Below are 11,282 nucleotides of genomic sequence, written 5' to 3' on the forward strand. Positions count from 1 at the left end.
GCTGGGGGGGGGGGGCGCCCTGGGCGGCATGTTACTGACATCTGGGAGCTGGCATAAGTTTTTTCGGTGCCTCTGCACCGTTTTCTAGACCCCCGCCGGCATTTTCAATATTTCAAACTTGGCGGGCTGAGGCGCGCCGGGAAGGGGCGGAGCTTAGCCGCGTGGCTCACAGTGCCATTTTCTCCTCACACGCGGCTGCGGGAGACGCTGGTCCGGGACCTCCAAAAGCTCCACTGAAGTAACGGGGAGCTTATCGGGGGGGGGGGGGGGGCACAGTTGGTGGTGCATATTTATTGTTATTGAGGCAGCGCTAGTTACATATATTCGTTGGGGGGATATATGGGCGCTGGGGTGTGAGCTGGCATACTCCTTCTGTGTTTCTCTATCCGGGCTTCCTTGTGGGCCTGTCCCCTGGCTGAGACATTGTGTGTGTCGGTGGGTCGATACTCCGTGTCGACATGTCTGAGGCTGAATGTTATTCACCGGAGGAGGTTATTGGGGGGGAGATGCGGGTCTGGAGTTGGCTCTGTCGGCGCAGCCGACACCTGATTTACTTGCATTGTTGAATACAATTAATTCTAATGTGGCTTCTTGATCAAAGAGGTTAGATAAATCTGAGTCACAGACACAGGTGTGGAAAAAATCCATGGAGGATGCTTTGTCGCAGGTACAGACCCCTTAGGGGTCAATAAAGCGGCCGTTTACTCAAGTGGTAGATACTGATACCGACACGGATTCTGAGTCCGATGTCGACTTCACTGAGGCTCCTTTGCATCCAAGATTAGTTAAGAGTATTCAGTACATGATTGTGGCTATAAAGGATGTGTTACGCATTTCTGAGGAACCTGCCGTACAGGAAACAAGGATTTGCTTGTTTAAAGAGAGAAAACCTGAGGTGCAGTTTCCCCCCTCTCATGAAATTAATACTCTTTGTGAAAAGGCTTGGGAGTCGCCGGACAAGAGGTGGCAGATTCCCAAGAGGATTTACATGGCGTATCCTTTCCCCTCTATTGATAGGGGAAAATGGGAGGCGTCTCCAAATGTTGATAAAGCTTTATCTCGTTTGTCTAAGAAGGTGGCGCTTCCGTCTCCTGACACAGCAGCTCTCAAGGATCCGGCGGATCGCAAGCTGGAGACGTCTCTGAAGTCCATTTTCGCTAATATGGGTGCATTGCTCAGACCTGCTGTGGCGTCTGTATGGGTGAGTAGTGCTATTGCTAAATGGGCTGAGAATTTAGCTGCTGATATGGATACCCTTGATAAAGATACTGTTCTTTTGACTCTTGGTTATATCAAGGACGCTGCAGATTACCTGAAGGATGCGGCGAGGGATGTTGGTCTCTTGGGGTCAAGAGCCAATGCCATGTCGATTTCGGCCAGGAGGGCGCTGTGGATCCATCAATGGAATGCTGATGCCGATTCCAAGAGGGCTATGGAAGCTTTACCCTTCAAAGGTAATGTCTTGTTTGGGGACGGCTTGGCTGACCTGGTTTCTACCGCGACTGCGGGTAAGTCGTCTTTTCTTCCCTATGTTCCCACACAACAGAAAAAGGCACCACATCAGCAGATGCAGTCCTTTCGTCCGAATAAATACAGGCGGAGAAAAGGTTTGTCCTTTCTCGCTTCGAAAGGTAGAGGAAGGGGAAGGAAGTCGCCTGCAGTGTCCGCCCCTGCCGCTACCAAGTCCACCGCATGACGCTGGGGCTTCCCTTGGGGAGTCCGAACCGGTGGGGGGCCGTCTGCGGTTCTTCAGTCAGGTCTGGGTTCAATCAGGCCTGGATCCTTGGGTCCTAGAGATTGTATCTCAGGGATACAAGCTGGAGTTTCAGGAGATTCCCCCTCACCGGTTTTTCATGTCGGCCTTGCCAGTGTCTCTTCCGGACAGGGAGGTGGTGCTGGCAGCAATACAAAAGTTGTGTCATCAGAGGGTCATTGTTCCCATTCCGCCGTCCCAACTGGGGGAGGGGTTCTACTCAAGCCTTTTTGTGGTACCGAAACTGGATGGTTCGGTCAGACCGATTCTGAACCTAAAGTCCCTCAATCCATACTTGAAGGTTTTCAAGTTCAAGATGGAATCTCTTCGAGCGGTGATTGCCAGCCTAGAAGGTGGGGGACTTTATGGCGTTAGTCGACATAAAGGATGCCTACTTACACGTCCCGATATATCCTCCGCATCAAGCTTTCCTAAGGTTTGCGGTACAGGATTCTCATTACCAATTTCAGACGTTGCCGTTTGGGCTTTCCACGGCCCCAAGGTCATGGCAGAAATTATGGTTCTCCTTCGCAAGCAAGGGGTTACCATTATCCTGTACTTGGACGATCTCCTGATAAAGGCGAGGTCCAGGGATCGGTTGCTAAGGAATGTGGATTTGTCTCTGTCCGTTCTGCGACAACATGGTTGGCTGCTAAATTTGCCAAAGTCTCAGTTGATTCCGACCACTCGATTGTCCTTTCTAGGCATGGTTCTCGACACGAGCTTACGGAAGGTGATTCTTCCGGAAGACAAAGCTATGGAACTCCAGACGATGGTCAGGGAGCTTCTGAGGCCAAAAAGTGTGTCGGTTCATCAATGTACTCGGGTCCTGGGGAAGATGGTTGCGGCGTACGAGGCCATTCCGTTTGGCAGGTTTCATGCCCGGGCGTTTCAGTGGGATATGCTGATCAAGTGGTCCAGGTCTCACCTGCACTTGCACCGGAAGATAAGTCTATCTCCCAGGGCCAGGATTTCTCTCCTGTGGTGGCTACAAAGTTCTCACCTCCTAGGGGGGCGCCGTTTCGCTATCCTGGATTGGGTCCTGTTGACAACAGATGCAAGTCTCCGAGGCTGGGGTGCAGTCACCCAGGGAAGAAATTTCCAGGGGAAATGGTCGCTCCAGGAATCTTGTCTCCACATAAATGTTCTCGAGTTAAGAGCCATTTACAACGGCCTGTTACAGGCAAGAAGCCTTCTTCAGGGTCGGCCTGTCCTGATACAATCAGACAACATAACAGCGGAACAAGGAGCAGGGCGGCGATGGCGGAGGCCACAAGAATCCTTCGCTGGGCGGAACAGCACGTGAGCGCCCTGTCAGCAGTCTTCCTTCCGGGAGTGGACAACTGGGAAGCAGACTTCCTCAGCACACACGATCTCCATCCAGGAGAGTGGGCTCTTCATCAAGAGGTATTTGCAGAAGTGACGAAGCGTTGGGGAACTCCGCTGATCGACATGATGGCGTCTCGCCTCAACAAGAAGTTTCCGAGGTATTGTTCCAGGTCAAGGGACCCCCAAGCCAGCGCAGTGGACGCCCTGGCAACTCCGTGGGTTTTCCAGTCGGTGTATGTGTTCCCTCTGCTTCCTCTCATTCCAAAGGTATTGGGAATCATTCGACGAGCAAGGGTGCAAGCGATTCTTGTCGTTCCAGATTGGCCAAGAAGGGCCTGGTATCCAGATCTTCAGGAATTACTTGTGGAAGATCCTTGGCTGCTTCTTCTAAGAGAGGACCTGTTATTGCAGGGACCATGCGTGTTTTCAGACTTACCGCGGCTGCGTTTGACGGCATGGAAGTTGAGCGCCTAATTTTAGCTCGGAAGGGTTTGCCCGGGGAGGTCATTCCCACTCTCCTTAGGGCGAGGAAGGAAGTTACAGCGAAACATTATCACCATATTTGGAGGAAGTATGTTTCGTGGTGTGAGACTAAAGCTGCTCCTACGGAAGAATTTCAGTTGGGTCGGTTTCTCCATTTTTTGCAGGCAGGCGTGGATGCCAGCCTGAAATTGGGTTCCATCAAGGTGCAGATATCTGCTTTGTCTATCTTCTTTCAGAAGGAATTGGCTGTTCTCCCTGAGGTTCAGACTTTTGTGAAGGGAGTGATGCATATAATCCTCCGTTTGTGCCCCGGTGGCACCATTGGATCTTGACGTGGTTTTACAGTTTCTTATGTCTTCCTGGTTTGAACCTTTGCGTAAGGTTGAGTTAAAGTTTCTCACTTGGAAGGTGGTCATGCTGTTGGCTCTGGCATCTGCCAGGCGGGTGTCTGAGTTGGCGACCTTAAGAGTCCGTACTTGATCTTCCATTCGGATAGGGCCGAATTGAGGACTCGTCATCAATTTCTGCCGAAGGTGGTTTCTTCATTTCACATTAACCAACCTATTGTGGTACCTGTGGCTACGGATGCTGTGGCAGTTCCGAAGTCTCTTGATGTAGTGAGAGCTTTGAAGATCTATGTCGCCAGAACGGCGGTGGCCAGGAAAACCGAGGCGCTGTTTGTCCTGTATGCTCCCAACAAGATTGGTCATCCTGCTTCAAAGCAGATTATTGCACGCTGGATTTGTAGTGCGATTCAGCATGCTCATTCTTCGGCTGGGCTACCGGTGCCGAAATCAGTAAAGGCCCATTCTGCCAGGAAGGTGGGCTCATCTTGGGCGGCTGCCCGAGGGGTCTCTGCACTTCAGCTTTGCTGAGCAGCTACGTGGTCGGGTTCAAACACCTTTGCTAAGTTTTACAAGTTTGATACCCTGGCTGAGGAGGAGGTTTGCTCAATCGGTGCTGCGGAGTCGTCTGCACTCTCCCGCCCGTGTTGGAGCTTTGGTATAGACCCCCTGGTCCTTTTGGAGTCCCCGGCATCCTCTAGGACGTAAGAGAAAATAGGATTTTGGTACCTACCGGTAAATCCTTTTCTCCTAGTCCGTAGAGGATGCTGGGCGCCCATCCCAGTGCGGACTATTACTTGCAGTGTGTTCTTACTGGTTAACTTAGTTTATACACAGGTTGTGTGTTTTTTGTTATCAGCTTGTTGCTGTTGTTATTTCATGCTGTTATCTGGTTTACGGTTACTCGGGTTGTACGGTATGTTTGTGGTGTGGGCTGGTATGTTCGTGGCCCTTATTTTAAACAAAAATCCTTTCCTCAAAATGTCCGTCTCTCCTGTGCACAGTTCCTATAACTGAGGTCTGGAGGAGGGGCATAGAGGGAGGAGCCAGTTCACACCCAGTTAAAGTCTTTTCAGTGTGCCCAGACTCCTGCGGATCCCGTCTATACCCCATGGTCCTTTTGGAGTCCCCAGCATCCTCTACGGACTAGGAGAAAAGGATTTACCGGTAGGTTCCAAAATCCTATTATCACCCACTTGTTGCAGTGTCCAATGGTGTAATATCTACTGTGCGTGATTACTGCACTGTATAGATAAACACAGCTTTCTACATATCACTTCTCTTTTACAATTTGCACTTATGTTTATCTCATTTTTAGGACACCCATAAACAGTCCGTAATCAAGAAGAATATTTAATCCAACAATAGACTGCCCCCTAAGGTCCAAAAAGTACCAGAATTATTATTTTCCTCCCTTTTGATAGTAATCTGTGATAACCCTGTGATATAAGGCACCTCAGTAGTGATTTGATAAGCTAAATATTGGGTAAGACTGTAAAATAGATGTCCCTCCCTGTGTGTAAGGGAGAGGACACTTTCAATCACCTAACAAAACTTTTGGAAAAAACAGGCGCAGTATTTTCAACACTATAACATCCAACCATTGTCACATTGCAAAAATATCAGCCAAATTACAGTGCTCTTTCAGACTCAACGGGGTAAAATTACTAAGGTGGGGGTTTGGTGTTTTTTTAGTTGTTGTGTTTTTTTTTTTTTAAGAACTGGTTATGTTGCCCATAGCAACCAATCAGATTCTACTTCACTTCTGTATAGCTGCTTCTAGAGGATAATAGAATCTGATTGCTTGCTTGCTATGGGCAACATCACCGCTTTCCACCTTAGTAAATTTACCCCAAGTTTGCAAGATTTTATATAAAGTTACTTCTATAGATACAACCGGAGTCAGATGTATGCTAATGCCACCTCAGCTGGGAATGTGCACGCAGATACTGTGATAATATGCAACTTCTGCAGCTGCCTGGATTTTCAATGAGACATCCCTGGCAGCTCTGCGGGTCTCAGCGGTTGTATACAGAGATGCAGCATCTCTCGCAAATCAGTCAATTATTGTGCTGCGGAGTAGCCCCGATGGTTGCGCAGCATGGCCGCAGGAAGTGAGACTGCTTACAGGATCGCAGTTTCTGGCATAGTCGCCTTAAATATGATTGTGACATACCGTGTTCTGCCTGCACACCTCCCCCAAGCGCTCTCTGGCGGTCACATTGTGAACAAATTACCTTCTGCAACTGCTGTCGCAAGGCCATTGTGGCACATGTGCAGTGTTACTTGGACAAATGCGCAGTCGGCTGATAATTGCTCAGCTGTAAAAACATTAGGTATACGCCCATCTCTGAGTCAGGCACGTAGTATAGAGCAGAGTGCAGCGGGGTGACCTTCCTTCATTACCCCTAGGGAGCAGAGCGCGCTCCACAGCGTACAGAGGATAGTGCTTTTGATTCCCCTTTTCCTTCTGATACAAAATGGTGCAATTATATGAACAGTGTAAAACATATTACCATACGTATAATTTATCATTTCATAATCCTTGAAGAACCAACACTTGATGACACTAATGTTTGAGTAGGCGTAATGTAACAAGTGGATAAATATAGAATTTAGTTGTAATGTGTGACAATTTTACAATCAAAACCAAATGAGAATGTCTTGTTACTGATAAACAGAAACGTCAATGTTACTATTATAAGCTTGCCTCATGGTTAGTGTTCTGTCCTGTCCCCTAGCAGCCAGGTGGAAGGGACCTGACCCTGCAATCTCAGAAAAGTTGTAAATAAGTGCTCTTTAGAATCTGAAACCGCTGGTTGTAGCTTCCAGTGTCAGTGGGATTTGGTCTTGGAGCTGAAATAAAAAGAGGAACAACCAGGCTCTAAATTTAAAACCTCCTTAATACAGAGGAAACAGTGCCTCATATTATGCAAAATAACAAAGAAAACTTCACTGGCTGTCAATCAAAACCTTAAACCACTCCAGCCTACCTCCATCTGTAACCTCATCTCCCCTCAAGTCATCACTATTCTGTTCTTCTCCACCCTCCATGTGTTTACACCCTTCCCCATAGTCTGAAGCTCATGGTGTGTTACATCAACTACCATAGTACTCACTTTGCAGTGACCTGGGAATGCAACCCGGGTAGTGGGAGGGGGCGGATCACACCTCCCAGATTAGACCATGCGCTCTCTCCGCAACAGCAATGGTGTCCGAGTCCAAGGCATCAGGTTTCTGCACCTTGGTGTGGTGGAAACTGTGTTCCCCATTCACTTCCACCTAGAGAAGTGCAGCATCAACAAGCTGAGTCTTTACATGCAATGTAACCGGAATCCGAATGATTATAACTCTGTAAACTCTGGTCCAAATAAGGGCTATTCTAGAACATTATACACAGGCACACTCTTGCTTGGAGTCTGCTCAGCACAATGAGTGGGAGTTCTGGCACACTCTGAGATTATTTAATAAACATATTCAGCAGCAGATGCTTTGCGCATAAAACAAATGCAAAATTATTTATTTCATGCTGACATTAGCTCAGATTTGTCTATTACTGATAGGATTGATACTATTTACACCCCATTTCTCTGCTCTGAAGAGTGCCTGTCACCTCCAACCCTTAGTGTGGCCAGTAGGAATCAAGCATACGATCGCTCAAAGTGGTCAGCACTTGTTCCTATTATATTAATAGTTTGCTTTCTCAGAATGTTGGTTCAGCCCAAATAATGACTGCTCTGCAGTCAGATGACCGCAACGGGTTGGGTATGACATCTTGACGCTCAGAATGGCGGTGGATCCTAGTCAGTGTTTTAGCTCTAATCCCTCCCGCACCCTAACCCTAATTCTCACCTTGGGCATCCGTCAGCATTGTGAGAGTAAGGATTCTGACCACATCCCAACAGCAACACCTGAGGAAAAAATGTACATATAGCAATATAACTTTCTCTTTTTGCTCTCTTTTTCGATCTCTATATCTATCTATATATATATATTCCAGAAGATGCGGCACTCGTGATATGGATGATCAAACGAAGATAGCAGAGGTCGTTCGCAACTGTTTTCAAGAGCTTAAAAACAAACACATAAACACTCACCTAAATACCTCCACCATCACCATGTGCAGGGAACAGCTGACGCTGTTCGCCGGTCCGTCCATTGAAAATGACGTCATGACGCCTCCAGCGCATCTCCCGGTGTCAGACGTCAAACACCATGTGACCACCACCACCGCATCTGTTACCAAGCAACCAATATAAACAATATAAGCAGGAATCTCCAACTTGACAGCGGCACTGCTACATATTCCTCATACATGATCTCCTATACTTCTGCACATCGGCCATATGTATATGAATTAGCGTTCACATTGTAGAACCACTAACATCACAACAGAGATGCATAGCGATATCCATAAATAGTGAAAAAAATTGTGTAATTATTCTAATCAATATATAGCAGCGTGTCCCCAATTAGATATTGACAAAGGCTTAGGACTAATGGCTATCGACTATAACTACAACTAGAGGAAACAGGTATATGAAATTGATTCATTTAATATATAGCAGCATATCCCCAATTAGGTATTGACAAAAGCTTAAGACTAGTGGCTATCAACTAATAACTACAACTAGAGGAAACAGGTATATGAGATTGATTCATTTAACCCTTTGGGGGCCACTACATCGAGTTTGGAGATCCAATATGTCTCCCTTTGCAGCAATCTTTTATTGCGGTCCCCCCCACGACTATTAGGAGGGACCAAATCAATCATTCTATACCTTAAAGTAGTTAGCGGGTGTTTCTTTTCAGCAAAATGTCTTGCTACAGGTTGTTCGCTACTTCCTTTGGCTAATGCTGATCTAATTGCATGGCGATGGTTGGCCATTCTTTCCTTGAACTTAGTCTGTGTCTTACCAACATAAGACAGTCCACAGGGACAAATCAGCTGATAAATTACAAAACAGCTGTTACACGTAAAGTGATGTTTTATTTTAATAGGTCTACCAGTCTGTGGATGATTGAATGTGTCCCCGGGTATCATAAAACTACATGTTACACAGCCACAGCGAAAACACCCTGTTTTTTTTTGTAATCAAAAATTGGTTATTACTCATATTAGGAGTGGAAGTGAAGTTGGTTTTCACCAAAATATCACGTAAATTCCTCCCTCTAGAATAACATGGCATCAATGTAGAATTGGAAAGCCCAATTTCAGGGTCTGTGCTAATAAGGGGCCATAACTTTTTAGATCTCTTATGTATATCAGGTGACAAGGTGGTGTATTGAGATACCCATGGTATTCTATTCTTTTTAGTGTTCTCCCTTATTGTCCGCTTCAACAAATCAGCCCTATCAATGCCTAGAACCCGATTTTTGGTTTCAAGTAAAAACTGTCTATGGTATCCTCTTGAAACAAATTTCTCAACCATGTCATCTAATTGAACAATAGTTCTCTCAAGGTCACGATTCAATCTATGAACTCGCAACATTTGCAAAAATGTCAACCCCATTTTTAAGCTCCGTGGATGACAACTCTGATATTCAAGTAGTGAATTCGATCGGTTGGTTTTGTAAATAAAGTAGTAGTTAAACCATTGTTTTCCTTTAGAATCCTGACATCCAAATAATCAATCATATGTTGACTCATAGTCCAAGTGAGTTTCACCGGACTATCAGATAAATTATGACCCTCTATCAAACTCACAAATGTTTCTTTTGGCCCTTTCCAAAGAATCAATAGGTCATCAATAAAACGTGTATAAAAACATATATGGGAGATGATTTCAGGGTCCTTAAATAACAACATTTCTTCAACCATAAACATATACGTATTTGCATACGCCGGGGTCACGGAGGACCCCAATTTTAATAAGCTATTAAGCTTATATTTCTCTAACGTCCTAGTGGATGCTGGGGACTCCGTAAGGACCATGGGGATAGACGGGCTCCGCAGGAGACATGGGCACTTTAAGAAAGAATTTAGGTTCTGGTGTGCTCTGGCTCCTCCCTCTATGCCCCTCCTCCAGACCTCAGTTTGATACTGTGCCCAGAGCGAGCTGGGTGCTTTTCAGTGAGCTCTCCTGAGTTTGCTGAGAGAAAGTATTTTGTTAGGTTTTTTATTTTCAGGGAGCTCTGCTGGCAACAGACTCCCTGCATCGTGGGACTGAGGGGAGAGAAGCAGCCCTACTTTCTGAAGCTAGGTCCTGCTTCTTAGGCTACTGGACACCATTAGCTCCAGAGGGATCGTACGCAGGATCTCACCCTCGCCGTCCGATCCCAGAGCCGCGCCACCGTCCCCCTCGCAGAGCCGGAAGACAGAAGCCGGGTGAGTATGAGAAGCAAGAAGACTTCAAAATCGGCGGCAGAAGACTCCGTTCTTCACTGAGGTAACGCACAGCACTGCAGCTGTGCGCCATTGCTCCCACACACCTCACATACTCCGGTCACTATAAGGGTGCAGGGCGCAGGAGGGGGGGGGCGCCCTGGGCAGCATTTGGACCTCCTTTTGGCAAACGTAAACATATATACAGTTGGGCACTGTATATATGTATGAGCCCCCGCCAAGAAAATGTATATTTAAGCGGGACAGAAGCCCGCCGTCGAGGGGGCGGGGCTTCTTCATCAGCACTCACCAGCGCCATGTTTTTTCTCCACAGCACCGCTGAGAGGAAGCTCCCCGGTCTCTCCCCTGCTTATACCACGGTAGAAGAGATGGTTTTAAAGAAGATAATAACAGCGCAGATAATAACAGCGCTACTGGGTAAACATTAAATTGCTGTGTTTTTTCCTGGGTCATATAGCGCTGGGGTGTGTGCTGGCATACTCTCTCTCTCTGTCTCTCCAAAGGGCCTTGTGGGGGAATTATCTTCAGATGAGCATTCCCTGAGTGTGTGGTGTGTCGGTACGTGTGTGTCGACATGTCTGAGGTAAAAGGCTCTCCTAAGGAGGTGATGGAGCAAATGTGTGTGTGGTATCTCCGTCGACAACGCCGACACCTGATTGGATATGTGAAATTAAGTGCTGAGGTAAATTTATTGCACAAAAGATTAGAGAACAGACAGGGAATCTACCCATGTCTGTCCCTATGTCGCAGAGACATTCAGAGTCTCACAACGCTCACTATCCAAAATAATAGACACTGATATCGACACAGAGTCTGACTCCAGTGTCGACTACGATAATGCAAAGTTACAGCCAAAATGGCAGGAAAGTATTCAGCGATATGATTATTGTAATGAAAGATGTTTTGCATATCACTGATGACTCATCTGTCCCTGACACAAGGGTACACATGTTTAAGGGGAAGAAAGCTGAGGTAAATTTCCCTCCTCTCATGAAGAAAAAGAGCGGGAATCTCCAGACAAGAAGCT

General features: G+C 46.7%; 1 long non-coding RNA gene across 1 annotated transcript; it reads right to left on the bottom strand.

The window, feature by feature from the left end:
- Positions 1 to 6,485: 6,485 nt before the first annotated feature.
- LOC135057699 (uncharacterized) lies at positions 6,486 to 8,142 on the bottom strand. The gene is made up of 4 exons (XR_010244309.1): positions 8,007 to 8,142; positions 7,762 to 7,820; positions 7,029 to 7,191; positions 6,486 to 6,765 (listed from the first exon to the last, which is right to left on the bottom strand). It is a non-coding gene; the product is annotated as an uncharacterized LOC135057699 (long non-coding RNA).
- Between the last annotated feature and the right edge of the window lie 3,140 nt (positions 8,143 to 11,282).

The sequence above is a fragment of the Pseudophryne corroboree genome, chromosome 3, assembly GCF_028390025.1.
Source record: "Pseudophryne corroboree isolate aPseCor3 chromosome 3, aPseCor3.hap2, whole genome shotgun sequence".
NCBI classification, from domain to species: Eukaryota; Metazoa; Chordata; class Amphibia; order Anura; family Myobatrachidae; genus Pseudophryne; species Pseudophryne corroboree.